We start from the raw sequence: 17,510 nt of genomic DNA, 5'->3' as shown, positions 1-17,510 counted from the left end.
AACTCAATGCATACGTTAGAAAGATGTAGGGCCATGTCTGCCCTCCACTCCCAGGATCTGTGTCATGCACACAAATGCTTGATATATTGATTTTGGAATTACCCATAAGTCTTTTCACACTAATAGTTATTGAAATTGATTTTGGGGGGAGGGGGGAGAATATATTATTTGAGATTTGTTTTGTTGAGGAAAAAATGAAGAGCTAAAGGACTGCTGAAAGCTGATACATTTTTTTTGAGAACCATAGATATGTTTAACATGCAGTGGAAAAGAGAAACATTAAGCAACTGATCATGAAACAACACAAAAGGAAAAGCAAATATAGAAATGTCTCATACTGGAGTAAGTGGGAAAGTGTGTTTGTTTAAAGGAATATCTGTGTTAATGCTAAATAAGCCTAAAATCAAGCAAAATAAGTATATGAAACAGAAATCTAGGTGAGAGCAATACGAATTTGGGTGCATCTATATGAAATACTTACTGCGTGGTAGCCTAATAACACTTTACAGTAGCTTGCTGGTCAGAAACAATGCTAATAAGCTACTATGCAGTGTTATTAGGCTACTGCACTATAACTGTCATGAAAAAACTGTGCACCAGTGATACTGCTTAGTAACTGTAGCTACTGCACATTTAGTTAGTACTTCATTAAGCAAGTACTAAACTAAATGCCCAGTAACTACTGCATATTAATGAACATGTAGATGTACCCTTGGTGTCTCTTAAGTGGCTCAACATGGAGCAAAATGGAGCAGAAATGCACTGGAACCTGTGAAGCTGAAACATGATAGATCTAGAGAGGAATAAAAGAAACTGGGAAGCATCTGATAGCCACAGCATGATGTTCTGTGCTGTGAATTAATTTGCTGCTGGAGTATATTTGCTATGAAAATTAAATAGAAACATAGCAAGTCTATCTATGTATTTTCTGTAACCTGTGCATGTATGTTATGTCCCTTATCATAGTATCTGGGCACTAAAACAATTCTGTAAAACAAAGCAGTCAAAAGGACTTGTATTATTCTTTTGTCTCCCTACTTACGCCATCTAGCTTTGTAAGAAAAATGTATGGTTGGTTTTGTTCTTGTTTTGGTGTCCAATGTTATATAGCTGGAGCATTCTGATGAAGCTTTAAAAAAGAAAATAAATGAGTTGGGTCCTCACTTTATTTAGAGTTCATTCTGATTTCTAATAGAATGGAATACCTTTCCTGGACTCCAGACAAAAGCAGTCCCCCAGAACATAACCTTGGTCTCTCATTGTCACTTTGCTGAGGAATGTAGCTGTTAAGGTAAGTCAAGGTAAGAAGAATGTATGAGAGTGAAGGTCCAGCTCATGAAGAAATGTATAAAATAGATTTTGAACTCTGTAAACCAAGATTTGGTTATGAAGTAAATTCTGTCCTGCATAAGCTAATGGTCTGTGGGCTGAATCTTGTCCATGGAACCACTGGATCTGGCCCATGGACCTGGGGGCTTTGGCAGCATCTGGTAGCAGGGGTCTTCTGTAGCAGAGGGCTTAGCTTACACTGTGCCACAGCTGGAAAGTAGGAAGCTTTGCCTGTGCTGTGGCCAGGTGGCAGGGAAAAGCAGCAGTGGTGGCAGCACTTGGGTCTTCATACTAACCAACCTTGAACTGGACCTAGGTCATTCTGGCCAGATGCTGAAACAATATGGACACTGGTGTCAGAAGCAGACTAGCTAAGTTCACTGATGACACCAAAGTCTGGAGAAAAGTATCCACACTTGAGGATAGGCTGGTGATCCAGGCTGACCTTGATAGGCTTGCAAAGTGTGCGGATGAAAACTTGATGGCATTCAATACGGAGAAATGCAAGGTGCTTCACCTTGGGGGAAAAAAATCCACATCACACTTGTAGGCTTGGCAATGCTACACTCACTAGCACCACAACTGAAAGAGACTTTGGGGGTCATGGTTGACCACAAGATGAACATAAGCCACCAATGCAATACCACAGCTGGCAAAGCAAAGAAAACTCTGGATTGCATCTACAGCTGCATCTTGAGTAAGACTCAGGACGTCATCCTCCCAATATACACAGCCCTGGTGAGGCCGCAGCTGGAGTACTGCATCCAATTCTAGGCTCCATAATTCAGGAAGGATGTGGAGAAACTTGAAAGAGTCCAGAGGAGAGCCATGTGCATGATCAGAGGACAAGAGATCAGGCCTTATAAAGAAAGGCTGCGAGCTATGGGACTCTTCAGCCTGGAGAAGCACAATCTCAGGGATGACTTGGTGGTAGCCTATAAGTACATAAGGGGCGTACATCACAATCTGGGGGAATGCCTGTTCACCAGAGCACCCCAAGCGATGACAAGGTCCAATGTTCACAAACTCTTGCAAGACTGTTTTAAACTGGACATAAGGAAAAACTTCTTTACTGTCCGAGCCCTCAAGGCCTGAAACAGACTCTGGCCCTTCCCCCATGGGTATGCATGCCACAGCAAATCCAGTGAGTTGGGGGCCCATCCAAGGGTGACAATGGCTGCTAGTCTCCTGGTGCAGGCAGCTCCCCCTCCAGCAGACAGTGGCCATGGTCACCAGTGCTGGCATGAGGTCCTGGCCCTACTGCAGGCAGCTCCTGTTCTGCAACTACATGAAGCCAGGGTCAGTGGCATGGCTGGGCCCAGGCTGGGGGGCTGGATGGCAGGGGACCTGGGGCAGGGGACAGGGTTCCTTGTGGGTCAAGATGGCACTGGACCCAGGACCACAGCAGAGCCTGCTTCTGGGTGGTGGGCAGCTGCCAGGGGGCAGGAAGAGCTACAGTCAGGAGCAGGGCAGTGGGTGGCACAAAGGTGACTGCCAGGGCCAGGGTGCTATCCAGCCCCCAGCAGTCCTCCACTGTCAGCTCCACTGCCCTGGCTGTAAGCACAGCCTGCTGCTCCAGGGCCTCCATATGCTGCTCCTCCAGGGCCAGGAGCTTCACCTTAAATTCCTGGTCCACCCAGTCCCATGCCTCCTTGTGCCAATCTCACAGATCCTTGTAGGTAACATACTCTGCCCCCCATGTGTCTTGCTGGGTGACATCATTCTCCCATCATGACTGCATATCTGCCAGCTGGTTCTCTGAGGCTGTCACCAGTCAGTCCAGGAGGAGGGTTGGGTCCTGGGCCCTCCTCTTGTGGAGCTGGTGCATCTGAAGGGCCTCAGCCAAGGGCATCAGTGACCCTGATGGCTCATCCCAGCTGCCAACTGCAGCCTTTCCTCTGCATGCAGCTGCAGGACCTTCAGAGCCATGAGAAAGTAGCTGTTTGTGAGAGGTTGCAACATTTCTGATATAAGATGTTCTATACTGGGGCTATGTGCTGCCCAGCCTCAGATCAGAGGTTGTGCATGCATGGGTGCCCACAGACAATGGTAACTCAGTCATGCAGTCCCTAGCCTGGTAACACCTGCTGCTCCAGCTCCAGCTGCAGACCCCCTGCCCCATCTTTTCCTGCAGGCCGGCCTGTCTCATGTGCTGCTGCCAAGTCCATGGTGCCTCAGCTTGGAGGGCATGGGGCTCCCATTAACTAGGACATGGAGCTGCCTGCTCCCTCACTTCCCCTCTCCAGGGAGGTGCCCTAGGCTGCCCCCCACCCCCCACCCCAGCCACTCTGCACCTCCAGAATGCCCCTGCCACACATGTGCCAGGTGCAGCATGAGGAGCTGTTTGTGCAAACTGAGGGGTGTCTGACCCACTTTGCCCTTGTGCTACTTATGGCCATGAAGCCCTGGGCTCATCTGTGCATCTGGCATGGGCCCCGAGCTTCAGTGGTGCAGTGGGCAAGCCTGCACTGCCCTGGAATGTCTGCCTCCACCTGGAGGGTTACCTGTGTTTTTTCTCCACATCCCTGCCCCATGCAGCCAAGGAGGACATTGCCATTGGCATCAATGCATTTCTCAGTATGCGAGAGGCCCATGTCCACCTAGATGTGGTGCAGAGGCTGCTCAAAAAAGTTTAGCACTGTCTCCCACCTCCCTGCATGCTGTGTGGGGGTAACCCAGGGGAGCACGGGAAATCTGGGGAGTTGGAGCAGGGGCCAGAGCCACAGCCAGGGTTGGAGGCAGGGGCTGGGCTGGAGCTGGCATGCCTGGAAGCTCAGGTTGGCTCCACTGACTCCCAGCAATGTCCTTAATTGCAGGGGTATGGCAGCCCCCCTCCCACCCCCACCCGGGGAGGAACTGTTGCTGCTGGCAGCTGGTGGTGACCTGGCCAGCTAGGCCTTGCAGCTGGGGCTGATATTTATTTATATTTACAAGTACTATCCTGCTGTGGAGTTAATTAGTTTACTCCAGGCAAATAGGGGTGCATGTCTAGATACACAACATTTACAGTGGAGTTAATTAATCTACTCCACAGTAAATGTGTCATGTAGATGTGCTCACCAGCCCAATACTTTAAAAGTGCATCTACATATGCAGCAGATTATGCATTTGTTACTGCTTAGTCATTTAATACTTGCTTAAACACGCACACAGTAAAATCCCTGATATCTGGTAGAAGTAGGGAATAGGGGGTGCCGGTAATTTAAAAATGCCGGTTACCTGAGGACACGGGGTTTCCAATCAGACGCGGAGCAGGGGTGGGGCATGGTGGCAGCCGCACGCAGAGTGAGGGTTGGGGGGCAGTGATGGCCACATGCAGAGCAGTGGTAGCGCAGTGTGGTGGGTAGTGGTGGCCACGTGCAAGCTTTATACCCGCTCCTCTGTGTTTGGCCAGCTGGCCAGCCGGCCAGCCAAAATTCTGGTTAATAGAGTGTTTAGTAATATCCTGGATAACTGGGATTTAACTCTCTGTGTGTGTATTTATATATTTCCATTTATATTTATATTTACTACTTTTATTCATATTGTACAAGCACCTGTACCCCAAAATTAGCCATCCCAAATTGTGAGGGTGTTTAAGCAAAGAAGCTAATTTTCTCACTATAAGGAGTCATAGGACTGCTGGAATGGTGTCATGGCCCTGTCAGGGCCCATGCTCCATCTGGCCACATGGAGGAGGGGTGGAGTCTGCTGCTCACTCCAAAGTTAGAGGTCAAATTTTTCTGGTCAGCTAAAAGCCCCTGCCAATTTGGCAGTAGATGTGAGAGGGTCAATCCTCTAGCTATTAGGTGGACAGTAAAGGGAGGGTGACTGATACTGCTGAGTAGACTCTTCCCCATTTAGCCTTCATTCTGCCTTTCCCAAACAAGGTGTGCTTCTTATTTGAGGCCATGCAGTATGTGAAGGTGAACAGCAAAATTTTCAAGAACCAAAACAAAGCACGTTAAAAAAACAAACAAACAAAAAAACTTAAACAAATTCGATATTAAATTCCATTTTTCAACAAGATCAGGTTTTCCCAGCACAAGTTTGAAATGATTCTTAGAAAAAGCCAAAACCTTAGCTCCATTAAAATGCTGATTCAGCTACTGATTGACTTGGAAGGTCTTTAGGAGAGTAGTCACCTTTTTCTTTTGTGTGTACAAGGTGCCTGCCAGATCTTGGTTCTTATCCTCATAAGAACTTTCAGGTCTATAAAAGACATGGATAATGAGAATAATAATAAGCTGATGGCACACTGGGGAAAATATTCTGAAAAATTTGCAATGCTCTACATCTCCTAAACACCTTCCTTGTGGAGAAAAATTATCTTGTCATGACCAATCTTGACTCCAGAATGTTTAGGCATGAATTTGAAAGCTAACACAAAGACATGCAAGAACAAAATAAATTGGTTGGAACATAACACACCACAAAATGCTGAGACTAGATTGCATTAGTGAAGATTTAAAAGGAAAGAAAGAAAACGGTGCATCTCATGAAGAGACCTGAAAAACTGTCAGTGCTAGCGGTAAGCCAATATTTCCATTTCAGAGCTCAAGGGACTGTTAAATAACAAGCAATTATTTCAGGCATAAAGTAAATGTAAATGATGACATTCAAAAACCTATGAAAAGATACTGTTAAAACTGATTTTGTATTTTTTAGTGTACCATGGCTCTATAGTTCCAGTTTTCAAATCACCAAGAAGCTTTACCCCCTGGAGGAAGATTACATAATAAGTGAGTATTCATCAACAAAGCAAGAAAGGTGCTATGTCTTGACAGTATAAATGACAGTATATTGTATTGTAGAATACACACAGACTAGTAAATGAAACATTAATTCCTTCTAATGAGTTAAATGAAGCCTTGTGGAAAAAAAATGAGGGTTTTTTGTTTTAATAATACCAGAGATAAATGCTTAAATTATACATTTTTTAAACTTCACTGTTTGTTCTGGAAACTCCAGATTAGCAAAACTTTTCTTGCATATAAATCCCACAGTCAGACTGGTGCAGACTTTTGGAGGAGTGTAGGTAATCAGGGTAATCTTCCTTAGATCTCTTGAGCATATTTTAACAGCCTTTATAGGAGCAGGATATTGGCCACCATTTGTCCCCTTGCCCAAGGTATGGCAGGTTAGGGTGTTGTGACTGTGTCAGAGTTGACTGTGCTTTTTGGTGCTTTTATCTAAAGCTGATTCAATCATCTATTAGATAAAAGCACCAAAAATCTTTACAGGCATTGTGGAAGCCAGCTCAAAGTAACATGATGCTTCTTCTGAGAATGCTCTGTGCTTGGTGTGGGGGTGCAACAGGTTGAAAGTAAAGTTCTGTTTTTTGTTATGTCACATCTGTAAGCAGCCTATGTGATCGGTTAATAATTAATTTACTAACTAGCAAAGGGACTACATTCTGAACAAACATTATTTGTAATGAATAGTCCAAATGGATCTAATAATTAACAACGTCATTAAACCTGGGAATCTTCCTGTCACCCCACACATGCAGTAGAGGCCTAGACATACAGGTGTGCAAGAAGAATGTATAGTAGTGACTTAGCACCTCCTAATGTTTAGATTAACTCACTGACACATGAAACGTATTTCACCTATAAACATGCTCAATTAATGGTGCTTTGATACATCATTGGTATCTATAAATGCACAATGCAATAGATGGGGTGGGGGGGAGAGACTCATCCGTTATCCCTGAACTGGATTAGAGTAGATTTCCAGTTGCTGTTACTCACATAAGACTGATAAATCATGAAAGTAATATAGGTGTCTATCCCTCTATATCCAATATAACCCTGTTTCCAATTGTACCAGCAGCAGAGAAAGTAACTATCTGCTTTCCTGTCATAAATTATATGAGTTCAAGAATTGCACTTGATGCTTTTATTTGATAATCTCCTACACAGCACATATTTTTTGAGTAGAGAATGAATCTTCAGGGAATTTATAAATACGCCTGTTAATTATTTTGATTTAAAATTAATTAAAGTGAATCCTTTCAGAAACTTAGCACTTGGTGTTAGATTTGTTCAAAATTTGTCCCTGACCTTCATATCAAAGTAGCGCTGTCTCTTCAAACTTCCAGTATAGTTAAAGCTTACTAAAACCTTAACTGAGAGCTACTTACAGTTTTTTTTGATTTTTTTAAAGAATGAATGGCATTTTTTGCTCATATTCATAACTGAAAGTTCACCCTTCAGCAAAAGCTGAACAATAATCTTCAAAGATTCCCATAAAGAGCTGCCATAACTTGAAATGATCTCTGCGTCCTTTTGTTCTGGATAAGACTGAGGCCACAGTCTGCCCTTAGCAAAGATGGCCATTGTTTCCTATTGCTTATTTCTCACATTGGCACTGTTCACCTTTCAAAAGCATAGGTGACTGCCACTTACAATTTGGAAAAATGGGAGGTAATAGCTTTTTTGAAAAAGAGTACTTCTAAATAGATTTCTTTGAAGGAGCAGATTTCCTACTATCCCCCATACTGAGAGCAAAACTTAGCTATACAAAAAATATGAGCAAAAATTACAGCTGAACCTTAATATCATTCTTAAAAGCAAATGATTAATTCAGAGCTTTCCAAACTTTTCATGTTGGTGACACACTTTTTAGACATGCATCATTTCGCGACACAGTAATTCAGTTCCGGGGGAGGGGCCAAGGGAAGCAGACGCGAGTAAGGGAGCTCCGTGGTGCCCTTCCATAAAATTTTCTGCATTTCGCGCGACACACTAATGTGTCGCGGCACACAGTTTGGAAAGCTCTGGATTAATTAGACTGAGTATCCTGAACAGGAAAAGCAGAAAAGGGAGGGAATTTTAACATATACACCAGCTGCTTTGCATGCCTATGACAGTGGCAAGTTCCTGTAGATGCAGCTTAGTTGGTGGGTGTGTTCCAAAACAGGATACAATCGCCAGAGCTTTTGTGATTATTCTGGCCTTCTAAATTACTTTTTTTTTTTTTAAAAAAAAAAGGGAGAGGGAGAGGTTAATGCAACATATTTTCATGACAGAATGACTTTGGACTTCTTTAGTGTACATGAATGAAATTTCAACATCTTTTAAGAAGATGTTGAAACTACAAAAGCTACATAGAGATACAATTAAGATTGAGAGAACATATTCGTGATTTAGAATTGAACACAGGGTGTTTCTAATTATTTCCAAAACACAATATGCACCTAGAAAATCCAGAGTTAAGGTTTAATGTAAAAGAAAGTTGAAACTTTTGTGATATGGAAATGCACTTAGCAACACAAACAAAGGAAAATGAGAAAGGTAGAGAAATCACATTTGTCTGTACCTGAAGTCCACAGCGACATAGTTTTGTTGCCTGGGAATTATGAATGATATTATTTGGGTTACTTCATGTTCCAAAGAGGCAGTTTCCAAAATAAGGGGTTCATTCTGCCAGGCAATGTGCTGATGTACAATGTACTGCCAGTACTGGTCCTGAGGAGCTTTTTATCTAAAAGGAAACAGAGGCAAAGGATGGTAGGGGAAGCAGAGGTACGGAGATGCAAAATGGTATGTTGAAAGTCATACTGCAGATTAGTGTCAAAAAAGGAACAAGAACATAAGTCTCATAAGTTCCTCCCTAGTGCCCTGGACAGTGGAACTTGCTTCCTCTTCAGTGTATGAATGGTTTTATGCTTTAATACAATTCCATACACTTTCCTATAATAGACTTAAAATTGAATAAGAAAATATATTAATTTCTATGTTTTACTGACATATATGGTTTTAAATGCTCTTACTGTGGTAATAAGGTTTTGTCTTCATTGCATGAGGTGCTTGGCTACTAAGACATTTTATTAATGAAACAAAATTACTAGCAAATAAATGTTATCTGATACTATTAATTTATTTAATAGCTATGCTGTATTTTGTCATCTGGGTGAGAGGAAACAGGATGTACTGGGGAGGATTTGAAGTCAGGGGGAGAAGGATAACTTCCTGCTACCTTTTAATATTGCATATTAATATTAATATGCACCTCTTAACATGCATATTGGTGTGATGCAATAAGCTCTGGTGCTTATAGCACTGAAGACAATTGCTCTTGGATGGATGATCTGCACGTGTGCCTGGGACTGTAGCAAGCTGAGCCAGATTGGAGCAGCCCCAACGGGCAGGAGGTCCTGGGGGTCAGCCTGCCAGTCCAGGGCTGTTCCCCACAGTTCACCATGCGGATAGGCTGGCTGGGGCATGGGGATACTTCAGTGCAGGGTCTAGCTGGCAGGCAGCCCCCACACTGAATCATCCTCATGCCCCAGCCAGCCAGTAAAAAAATTTACAAATACTTGTAGTATTTACAAGTACTGTCCCGTTGCAGAGTTAATTAGTTTACTCCAACCTAATAGGGGCACATGTGTAGATGTGTGACATTTAATACACAGCTAATTAGTCTACTGCACAGTAAACATCTCATGTTGATGTGCCCTATAAGTATTACTTGAAAAGAGAAAATAGGGACAAATTAATATTAGGAGTTATTCCATTGAAATCAATGTTGTGCTTATTTGACTTAGCATTCCTGCAATACAGTTATGTTAATAAGCAGTTAGAAATGAATAAGTAATTTCTAAATCACTAAAATATATATTGAAGGTGAAACAAGAAAATTTAAAATACACTGGATATTGTGGAAATAGTTGCTATGTCTGTAAGCTGCTTAGCTTGTATGAAAATGTAGATTCGGATTGTTACCTTCCACTTATATATGTGTGTGTATGATGGAGGCCATCCATAGCATCATCTTTTTGTATTCACGCTTCCAGAGTCATAGGAGATCAGCTGAGCTGCACCTGCCACATCATTCTCCTTACTTATCCTCTGGACCTCATGGGTAACAGGTGATGCCAGGTCTGAACTAAGGGAGGCAAAAGAGACAAGATGAACGAGTAATAAAGTGCTTCCCCTAAGCTAGCTTTATGCAGCTTCCCTTTATTAAGCTTTATCATCTTTTCCATTAAGCCCAAATCAATTGAATAAAACCCACAAACCTATTGTTAGGGGACTGGGATCAGAAGTCACAGGACACAATACTGTCCATAAGAAATGTCTGGAACCCCTTCAGATTTGCTGAGCTAGGGTTTTGACCTAGCCTAGCATTTTTGGGAAGGGAGAATGATAAGCAGTGATCTACATAAGGGGATTTTCAAAGAAATCACTATTCCCCAAGCTGCCTCCCACAGGTTTTATTTTAAGAAGGGAAGATAAAGGCTTTATATAAGTAGACTGATTCTTATCTCTATTAATTCTAGTAGAGTTTTATGCTAACTCCAGTTCCTTCAAATGAGTTATTTCAGATTTATCCCAAAGTAATTGAGATCAGAATCTGAGCCAACATCCTAGATTTTTCAGCAACCTATTTTAAAGAAGAAACAATGCCCCACTGGAACTATATTTCTTAGGAACTGTTATTTTACGAAGAGTACAACACAAAAGTATAGCAAGGCAGAGGCAGAGGTAAGATTTTGGAGTTTATAGAATAGGGGGAAATGTTTATAGAACAGGGGGAAATGTATCTTTTATTTTTAATACTTCATAATTTATTGTGAATAAGTACACAAATGACCCTTGCTTAATAGCCAAATAAACTGTGAGGTACTGTTTATATGGCTATGAAGGACTGCATGAGTCTGTGTAGCTAGGTACCTGGGGCATCTTTACATGTGCTCCAGGGTGGGACAGTAGCATCCTTTAATTAGAGCAGCACTCTTGACAGCCATTCTAATTAAAGTGTTCAAATGTATTCTGAATCCCATGCTTCAAAATGGTGCTGGGGTGCTTTAATTAAAGCTCATTTGACAAGCTTTAGTTAGTTGCCCTGCTGCCATTCTGAAGCCCAGGGACATTGAATACATGCAACACAGAGGCTGCAGAGCATGTATTGGAGCAGACACCCAGCACATATGTAGGTACCCATGGACCCTACTTAAGTCCCAGCAGGGAGCAAAGGAATGTGGTGCCCATGTGGGACTTGATCCAGTTCATGTGGTCTCAGCACTTGTTGACAACATTTAATTCAGCCTTAACAGACACTTCCAATAAAAAGCTATGAGTTGGAGTAGTTTTGAGTCATTAAAGTGCTTGCTTAAGGAGCAAGAAGCCTGAGTCCTAGGCCCTCCTCAGTCTGAGATGGTTATGATTCACCTCACCCACCTTCCAGGAGCATGCCCAAACCACAAGGCTATAGTCTGTCTGGCATAAAGATTCTGCCCAACCCTCCTGTTGAAATTGGCCATTGAAGCACAGAATAAAAAATCCATTGGACCTGAAAAAGAGCTATGAAGCAACATGATTCTAACCTACTGGTTAGGGCAGGTGTGGGCAAAATGTGGCCCATGGGCCAGATGCAGCCCGCCAGCCTATTCTATCTGGTCCGCAGGGCCCCTAAAAAATTTAAAAAATTAATATTTATCTGCACCTGGCTGCCTGTCATGCAGCCCTCGATGACTTGCCAAAACTCTGTATGAGGCCCTCCACCCGAAAAAATTGCCTGCCCCTGGGTTAGGGCATTTCCCTGGGAGTCCCAAATTCTGATGCCTACTCCTGTGACAATTTATAATTTTTACCTTAACTAGTCATGTGACTGGTTCTGTTTCATATCCAGGCAGTGGAGAGCAGATCCTAGGCTTTACTCTCCAAGGTCCCTAGCCTAAATACATTGCTTATTTTATTCCTCCAAGTGACATTGGCTGAAGTTCCTACTTTGTCAAAAGCTGAGCACCAGACAGCTGCTTACAAATTATTTTAAACTATCCATGGTGGGAATTCTATGCAACAAAAGCATTATGTAGAATTCCCAAATGACAGAAACTCTCTCACTGTTCCAGTACCTTCAGTCCTAATTTGGCAGACTACTAAGCATGTGCGACTGGTACATCCTGATACTGGGGGGGCATCAGTGGCCAATAGCTGACCGGCTGGGGAGGATCCCCCAGCCAACTGGAAGTGCCAGTGGCAAACCTGGAACTGCCACCAACATTGCTCTGAGCACCCCCACAATCTCCAAGGGGCACCAGCCATCACTTCCCACTCACCGGCCAGTGAGGACCAAATTCAGGAGGGGCACATGCCTCTCCATGCCCGCCCTATGCATCACCTATGCTGCTATGTTTCTTAACTTTCCATATCAAACCTGGCTGTCTATACTTATGACAAGGATTGTAGCCAAAATGTGGTCAATGGTGGTTTCCTACATAATAGTACATATTCCTTTTCCTTTTTTTGCAGTGTAATCTTCCCTTCCTCTGAAGTAGCAAGTCACTGCTGGATATGTATGACTCTTGCTAATAGATGAGTGAATACAGAGCATCTGGACAACAGGAGAGAGAGGGCATATGCTCTGTGAATTTAGACCATCAAATAGCATATTGTATTGTAGTCAGTGCCTAGAAACTCACTGAGAGTGTATGAGCTGTTTTGATAAACTGTGTGTGTTGTTTTTCCTTAATCTGAAATAAAGGTTGGAAAATAAAAGTTTTACTCTTTGTGTACAGGAAAACAGAAGTAAAACTGACATTGAGAATGAAAATATAAAAGAAAGTCCTCATAGAAAATGAAAAAGCAGTGAAGAGGCTTCCTGGTTAGAAAGAGAAAAAATGCAAATGGTAAAATAGCCATTTATGGAAATATGGAAGATTTCCAGCTCAATAAAATAGTGAGAGAATTAGAGTCTATGTTCAGAAGCTTGAGCATTGTATTTTTATGCAAATGCTAGTGAAGACGGTGCCAGATATTTACACTGCTTAAAGAATTATTCTTACTAGGGGAAATGTATGAGAAAAGTGATTCTCAGAATCTTTGGGATTAGAAACCAAAACTAGATTTTGTTAACAAATTATATTTTTCAGATAATGAACTCAAGTGATCCAGAAAATAGTTTTAATTTCATGCTATTCTCAAAATAAAACTCTTGTGGTTTGAGAAATTGAAATCAGGAATCTTGGACTGAAAGGAAACATAGGTATTTCCATACTGATAAATTAAGCCTATAAGAAAATGTGGATGCGGATTTATTCTGCAAGTCTACAAAAATTAAATATTCTTCCAATATTCTGAGGGGACTTCTGCCAAGCTGCAATATGAGAGATGAATAGGCTCTTTTGAAAACTAACAGCATAGTACACAATGTCCTAGAGGATATCCACCTTGTGCTGGAGTTATCATATTGACTGGATGGACCAATGTTTGTTTGCTGAGCTCTGGAACATAGACAGAAGTGAGAGGGGACATCCTGCCTACTCCTCCACTGTGGCAGTACAATACAAAACAAAACAACCCTCCTCCCTCCCCCTCCCCCCCTCCCCGCACAATTGGCCAGCAGACTAACTACGGGACTGTAGAGAGAACTGTCTCAAAAACCTAGGCCTTCCAAAGGCAAAGGGACCTACAATTACACAGCTTGTAAATATGGGCTGAATGCAGTGCTGATTATGACATGCTGAGGCCCTAAACTATGTCCATTTTAAGAGTCCCCATAGGATAAAAATAATCCACAAAATCCATGAAAATGGATTTTCACAAAATTTTAAGATGAATTATTGTTACTTCTGCACAAACTTATGAACTCAATATGAATAATAACTGTGGAGCCATATATATTTATATTTCTGTCATATTAGAACAACATTTTCATTTTTTTTTCTTATCTAGAGGCCCCTCTTATTGTAAGGCCCCAGTGTGTGTGCGTGTGCGTACATGTGTGCATATATCTCCACATTTTCCTGATTACAATGAAACACCTCTATATCTATATCTAGATATAGGGGCAGGAGCAAGTCAGGAGTGACTCTGGGGCTCTGTATGATCCCATATCAGCTAGGAAAGGCAGTAGAAGGGAGTAGATACCTGGGGACAAATTGCCTCCCTGCCACCTGCCCCACCATCACTGCTTTCTTCCCCCCACTGCTGCTGCCCTCTGACTGTCTATTGGCCTCAGTTTTTCCTGCTGTCTGGTTTCCTGCCTCTTCTTTCTTCACTGCCTGCAGTGCATCTACTGTTTTCCTGCTGCAGCCATGTTTCTGGGGTGGGGGGTGGGAGGGTACAAATGTAAGAAAACCTTCCAATAATTAGATCATAGACATGGAAAATATAAATTTATAATTCTCCATGTCTTGAAACTTAGTATTGGAGGATTGTCTTAAATTTGAATTCCTTCTGGATTTGGGTAAATACATTATACATGGAAGTCAAATATCAAAATATAAAGTACATCCATTTATCTACTTTTTATGGAACATATAAGTACATTTAGAGCAGTGGTGTTCAACCTCTGGCCTATAGACCAAATCCAGCCTATGAGGCCATGTCATCCAACCTGTAGGTTTCCCCATGGGTCTGGACATTTGGTGGCAGAGGAGCAGTGGTAGCATGTATTGCTGCTCCTTTGCTATCACATTTCTGGACTCATGGGGAAACCCACAGGCTACACAACATGGCTCTACATGCTTGATTGTATCAATGCATGGTGGGGCTGAAACACAGGGTCAGGCCATTGCATCACCAGATATGACGTGGGGACGGGCCATTTATGAAATCGGGCTGTTTTGTGCAGCCAGGCTTACTCATTGAATTATGCTTGCAAACTGACCCCATGTGCAACCCATGCTGGGTCAAGCCTGTGGACTGGCCCTGCACTTCTCCTCTGGTCTCTGGGGCAGGAAGTTTGAGCACCATTGATTTTGAGGTGTCATAGATTGCATTAATTATACCATTTTAAATTAGGATTTTTTTTCTTTTTGCCATTTAGTGATACAATTTGCCTGATACACTAGAAAGGAACTTTAAGATTGAATCAAGATTCAACTCAGCATATTCTGAATAAAAAAGTAGTAATATCTTCATATGAATGGGGTTTTACAGAAACTACTTCTAATAATACCACAGCTGATGGCTCTTAAAGGGAAAACACACAACTTCATTGTTCATTAATTTTCTGTTCTCTGATAACAGTTATTTCCATGCTCAGAATCCTATCCTTTCTTTGATTCTGGTTTAGAAAAAAAGGTCAAATATTTGAGGGCTAAGCTTAGATCTATAGTCATGTCACTTTCAGAGTAGCATGCATCCCACTGGGTCACCTTCAATTTGTACTCAGGAGGCGCAGACAGAAGTCATGTTTGTCACATGATCATCCCCTTGAAAGCATTCTACAGCTGTGCCCTTACAGAAGTGCAAAGCATTTTAAAAGGGCCTGATTGCATGACAATCTGAACCCTCATTAGATGAGGATTCTAATTAAAGTGCTCCAAAGCAGAGTGCTTTCATTAACTTGTGTCCATGCACATCGGGAGTAGGGCTGGGCGGATGCAGTCTAGCCCTGCTCCTGGTGCTGTCTTCAGAATGGGAGGTGAAGAAGGGAGCAAAGGGAGTTTTTTCTGGTTTTTTGTTTTTTGTTTTTTAGCTGGTGCTAGAGGGTGGGGCAGGTGGATAGGAGCCCTGAGGTGGAGGAGCTCCAATCCACCCACTCCACCCTCCAGTGCTGGCTGAAAAAAACTCCAGATGGAACTGCCTCTGCTCCCTCCCCCAGCTCCCATTCTGAAGATAGTACTGGGGCTGGGAGGCAGGAGGGGTACAGCTAAGGGAGAGTGGCTATAGACTCATATCAGCTCCAAGTTGCAGCTGGATTTTTGAAGCCCTGGGACTCAACAGCAAATGTCTGTTGAGTCTGGGGTATTGCTGTAACTTATGGCCAGGGGTCCTAGTTTTCCATGATTGAAAAAAAAAAATCCCTGATATTCTGATTAAAAACAAGTACAACTTCATTTTTCATGATTAAAATGAAATCAGACACACACATATACATATAGTGGTGTTTCATTTTAATCATGGAACATGTGGATTTTGGGTTACTTTTCTTAATTCAAAAACAGGGGTTTTTTTGATCAGAGAAAACCAGGATCCCTGCTCACATCGCTTCCTGTGAAGCACCAAGAGCTACAGCAGGGAACTGAGCTTCTGTCTGCAGTTAAGAGGAGTGCTTAAGAAGAGTCTGGAGAATGCCTGGCCTATAGCCTTGTAGTTATAGCACTTTGCAGAAGGTTCAGGTTCAAGTCCCCTCTGAGTGAGGGGAGGCCCAGAATCTGAGTCTCCAGCTCCCTGGATAAGTGCTTCTACCACTCGTCTATTGGGCTAAAAGCTGAGAGCGCACCTCTTCCGTGCACCCATTAGTCATGTTATTTGTCCCTATTAACATTCTATAACTTACCTGCCCTTGTGCACATACATGGGCAATTCTCTTTCCTCTCCTTCCGGAGCCTGAAGGTGTGCTTAAAAGGAGGGAGAAGTTCTTTCAACAGCCAGTCCAGTTGCAGAAAACTCGGGTAATCTCATTAGCCAGAAGTCAGAGGAAGGTGTTATAGCTGAAGTGCTTGGCCCAGCTGGGCCTGCTTGATTAGAGGCCCTGACACATTGTTACCAAAGTTGGTTGGTAAATCTAGAAAGGTTACCAAGAACAGCTGGTCCTTATCCTGGGACTTTGAGTAAATCAGATCATAATTAGAGCTGAAGTACTGAGTTGTTTGCTTGTTCCCAATCTACTGATGCCTAAGAAAGGCTATGTTTGTGATGTTTTTTACACAAAGGAGCTGGAAAAGTAAACCCTCCCTTTAACATACCTTACATTTTCTTTGTGTGGAAGTTAATTCTGGATAGATTCCCTGCATATATTTGTAGACTGAGTGAAAGCACTGTAGGGGTGCATCCAGATGAGCATGAATGTGTGGTAGTGATGCTGCAGACCCATCTGTGGTGCCACACATTGCACAAGTAGGCATTCTCCATGCTGCTATTTTGCAGTAAGTATTCCCCACATGACTACTTTGTCTATCCCAGGGTCAAAAAACCAATGTAAAAAAAAAGTGGGGCAGCATACGTGGCAGGGCAGTGTGCACCGCTCAAAAAAAAAGTGGGGCAGTGCATGCCACCCAAAATTGGAGCCTGGCTGGCTGGAGTCACACTCCAGCCGCCAGCCAGGCTTCCTGCTGCAGGAGCACCACAACTACAGCTCCCAGAGGCTCTCAAGTAAGGCTGCTTGGCCCCAGCCTCCCATACCCAACCAGGGTAACCTGTTGAAAGCCAGAGTGTGCGTGACATGGACAATTCCCTAAGGCATTCCCCAGGAACAAGTAGCAATGGCACAAGTTGTGCCACTCACTGCTACTTGTCCCTAGG

General features: G+C 42.8%; 1 long non-coding RNA gene across 1 annotated transcript; it reads right to left on the bottom strand.

Moving 5' to 3' along the window:
* Positions 1-8,629: 8,629 nt before the first annotated feature.
* Positions 8,630-16,650, bottom strand: LOC102377081. Its single transcript, XR_323220.1, has 3 exons — positions 16,546-16,650; positions 10,038-10,200; positions 8,630-8,796 (listed from the first exon to the last, which is right to left on the bottom strand). It is a non-coding gene; the product is annotated as an uncharacterized LOC102377081 (long non-coding RNA).
* Positions 16,651-17,510: the final 860 nt, after the last annotated feature.

The sequence above is a fragment of the Alligator sinensis genome, unplaced genomic scaffold (genome assembly GCF_000455745.1).
Source record: "Alligator sinensis unplaced genomic scaffold, ASM45574v1 scaffold46_1, whole genome shotgun sequence".
In the NCBI taxonomy this organism is placed as follows: Eukaryota; Metazoa; Chordata; order Crocodylia; family Alligatoridae; genus Alligator; species Alligator sinensis.
The sequence above is the reverse complement of the archived record's forward strand: the minus strand, read 5'-3'. Positions and strand labels throughout refer to the sequence as shown.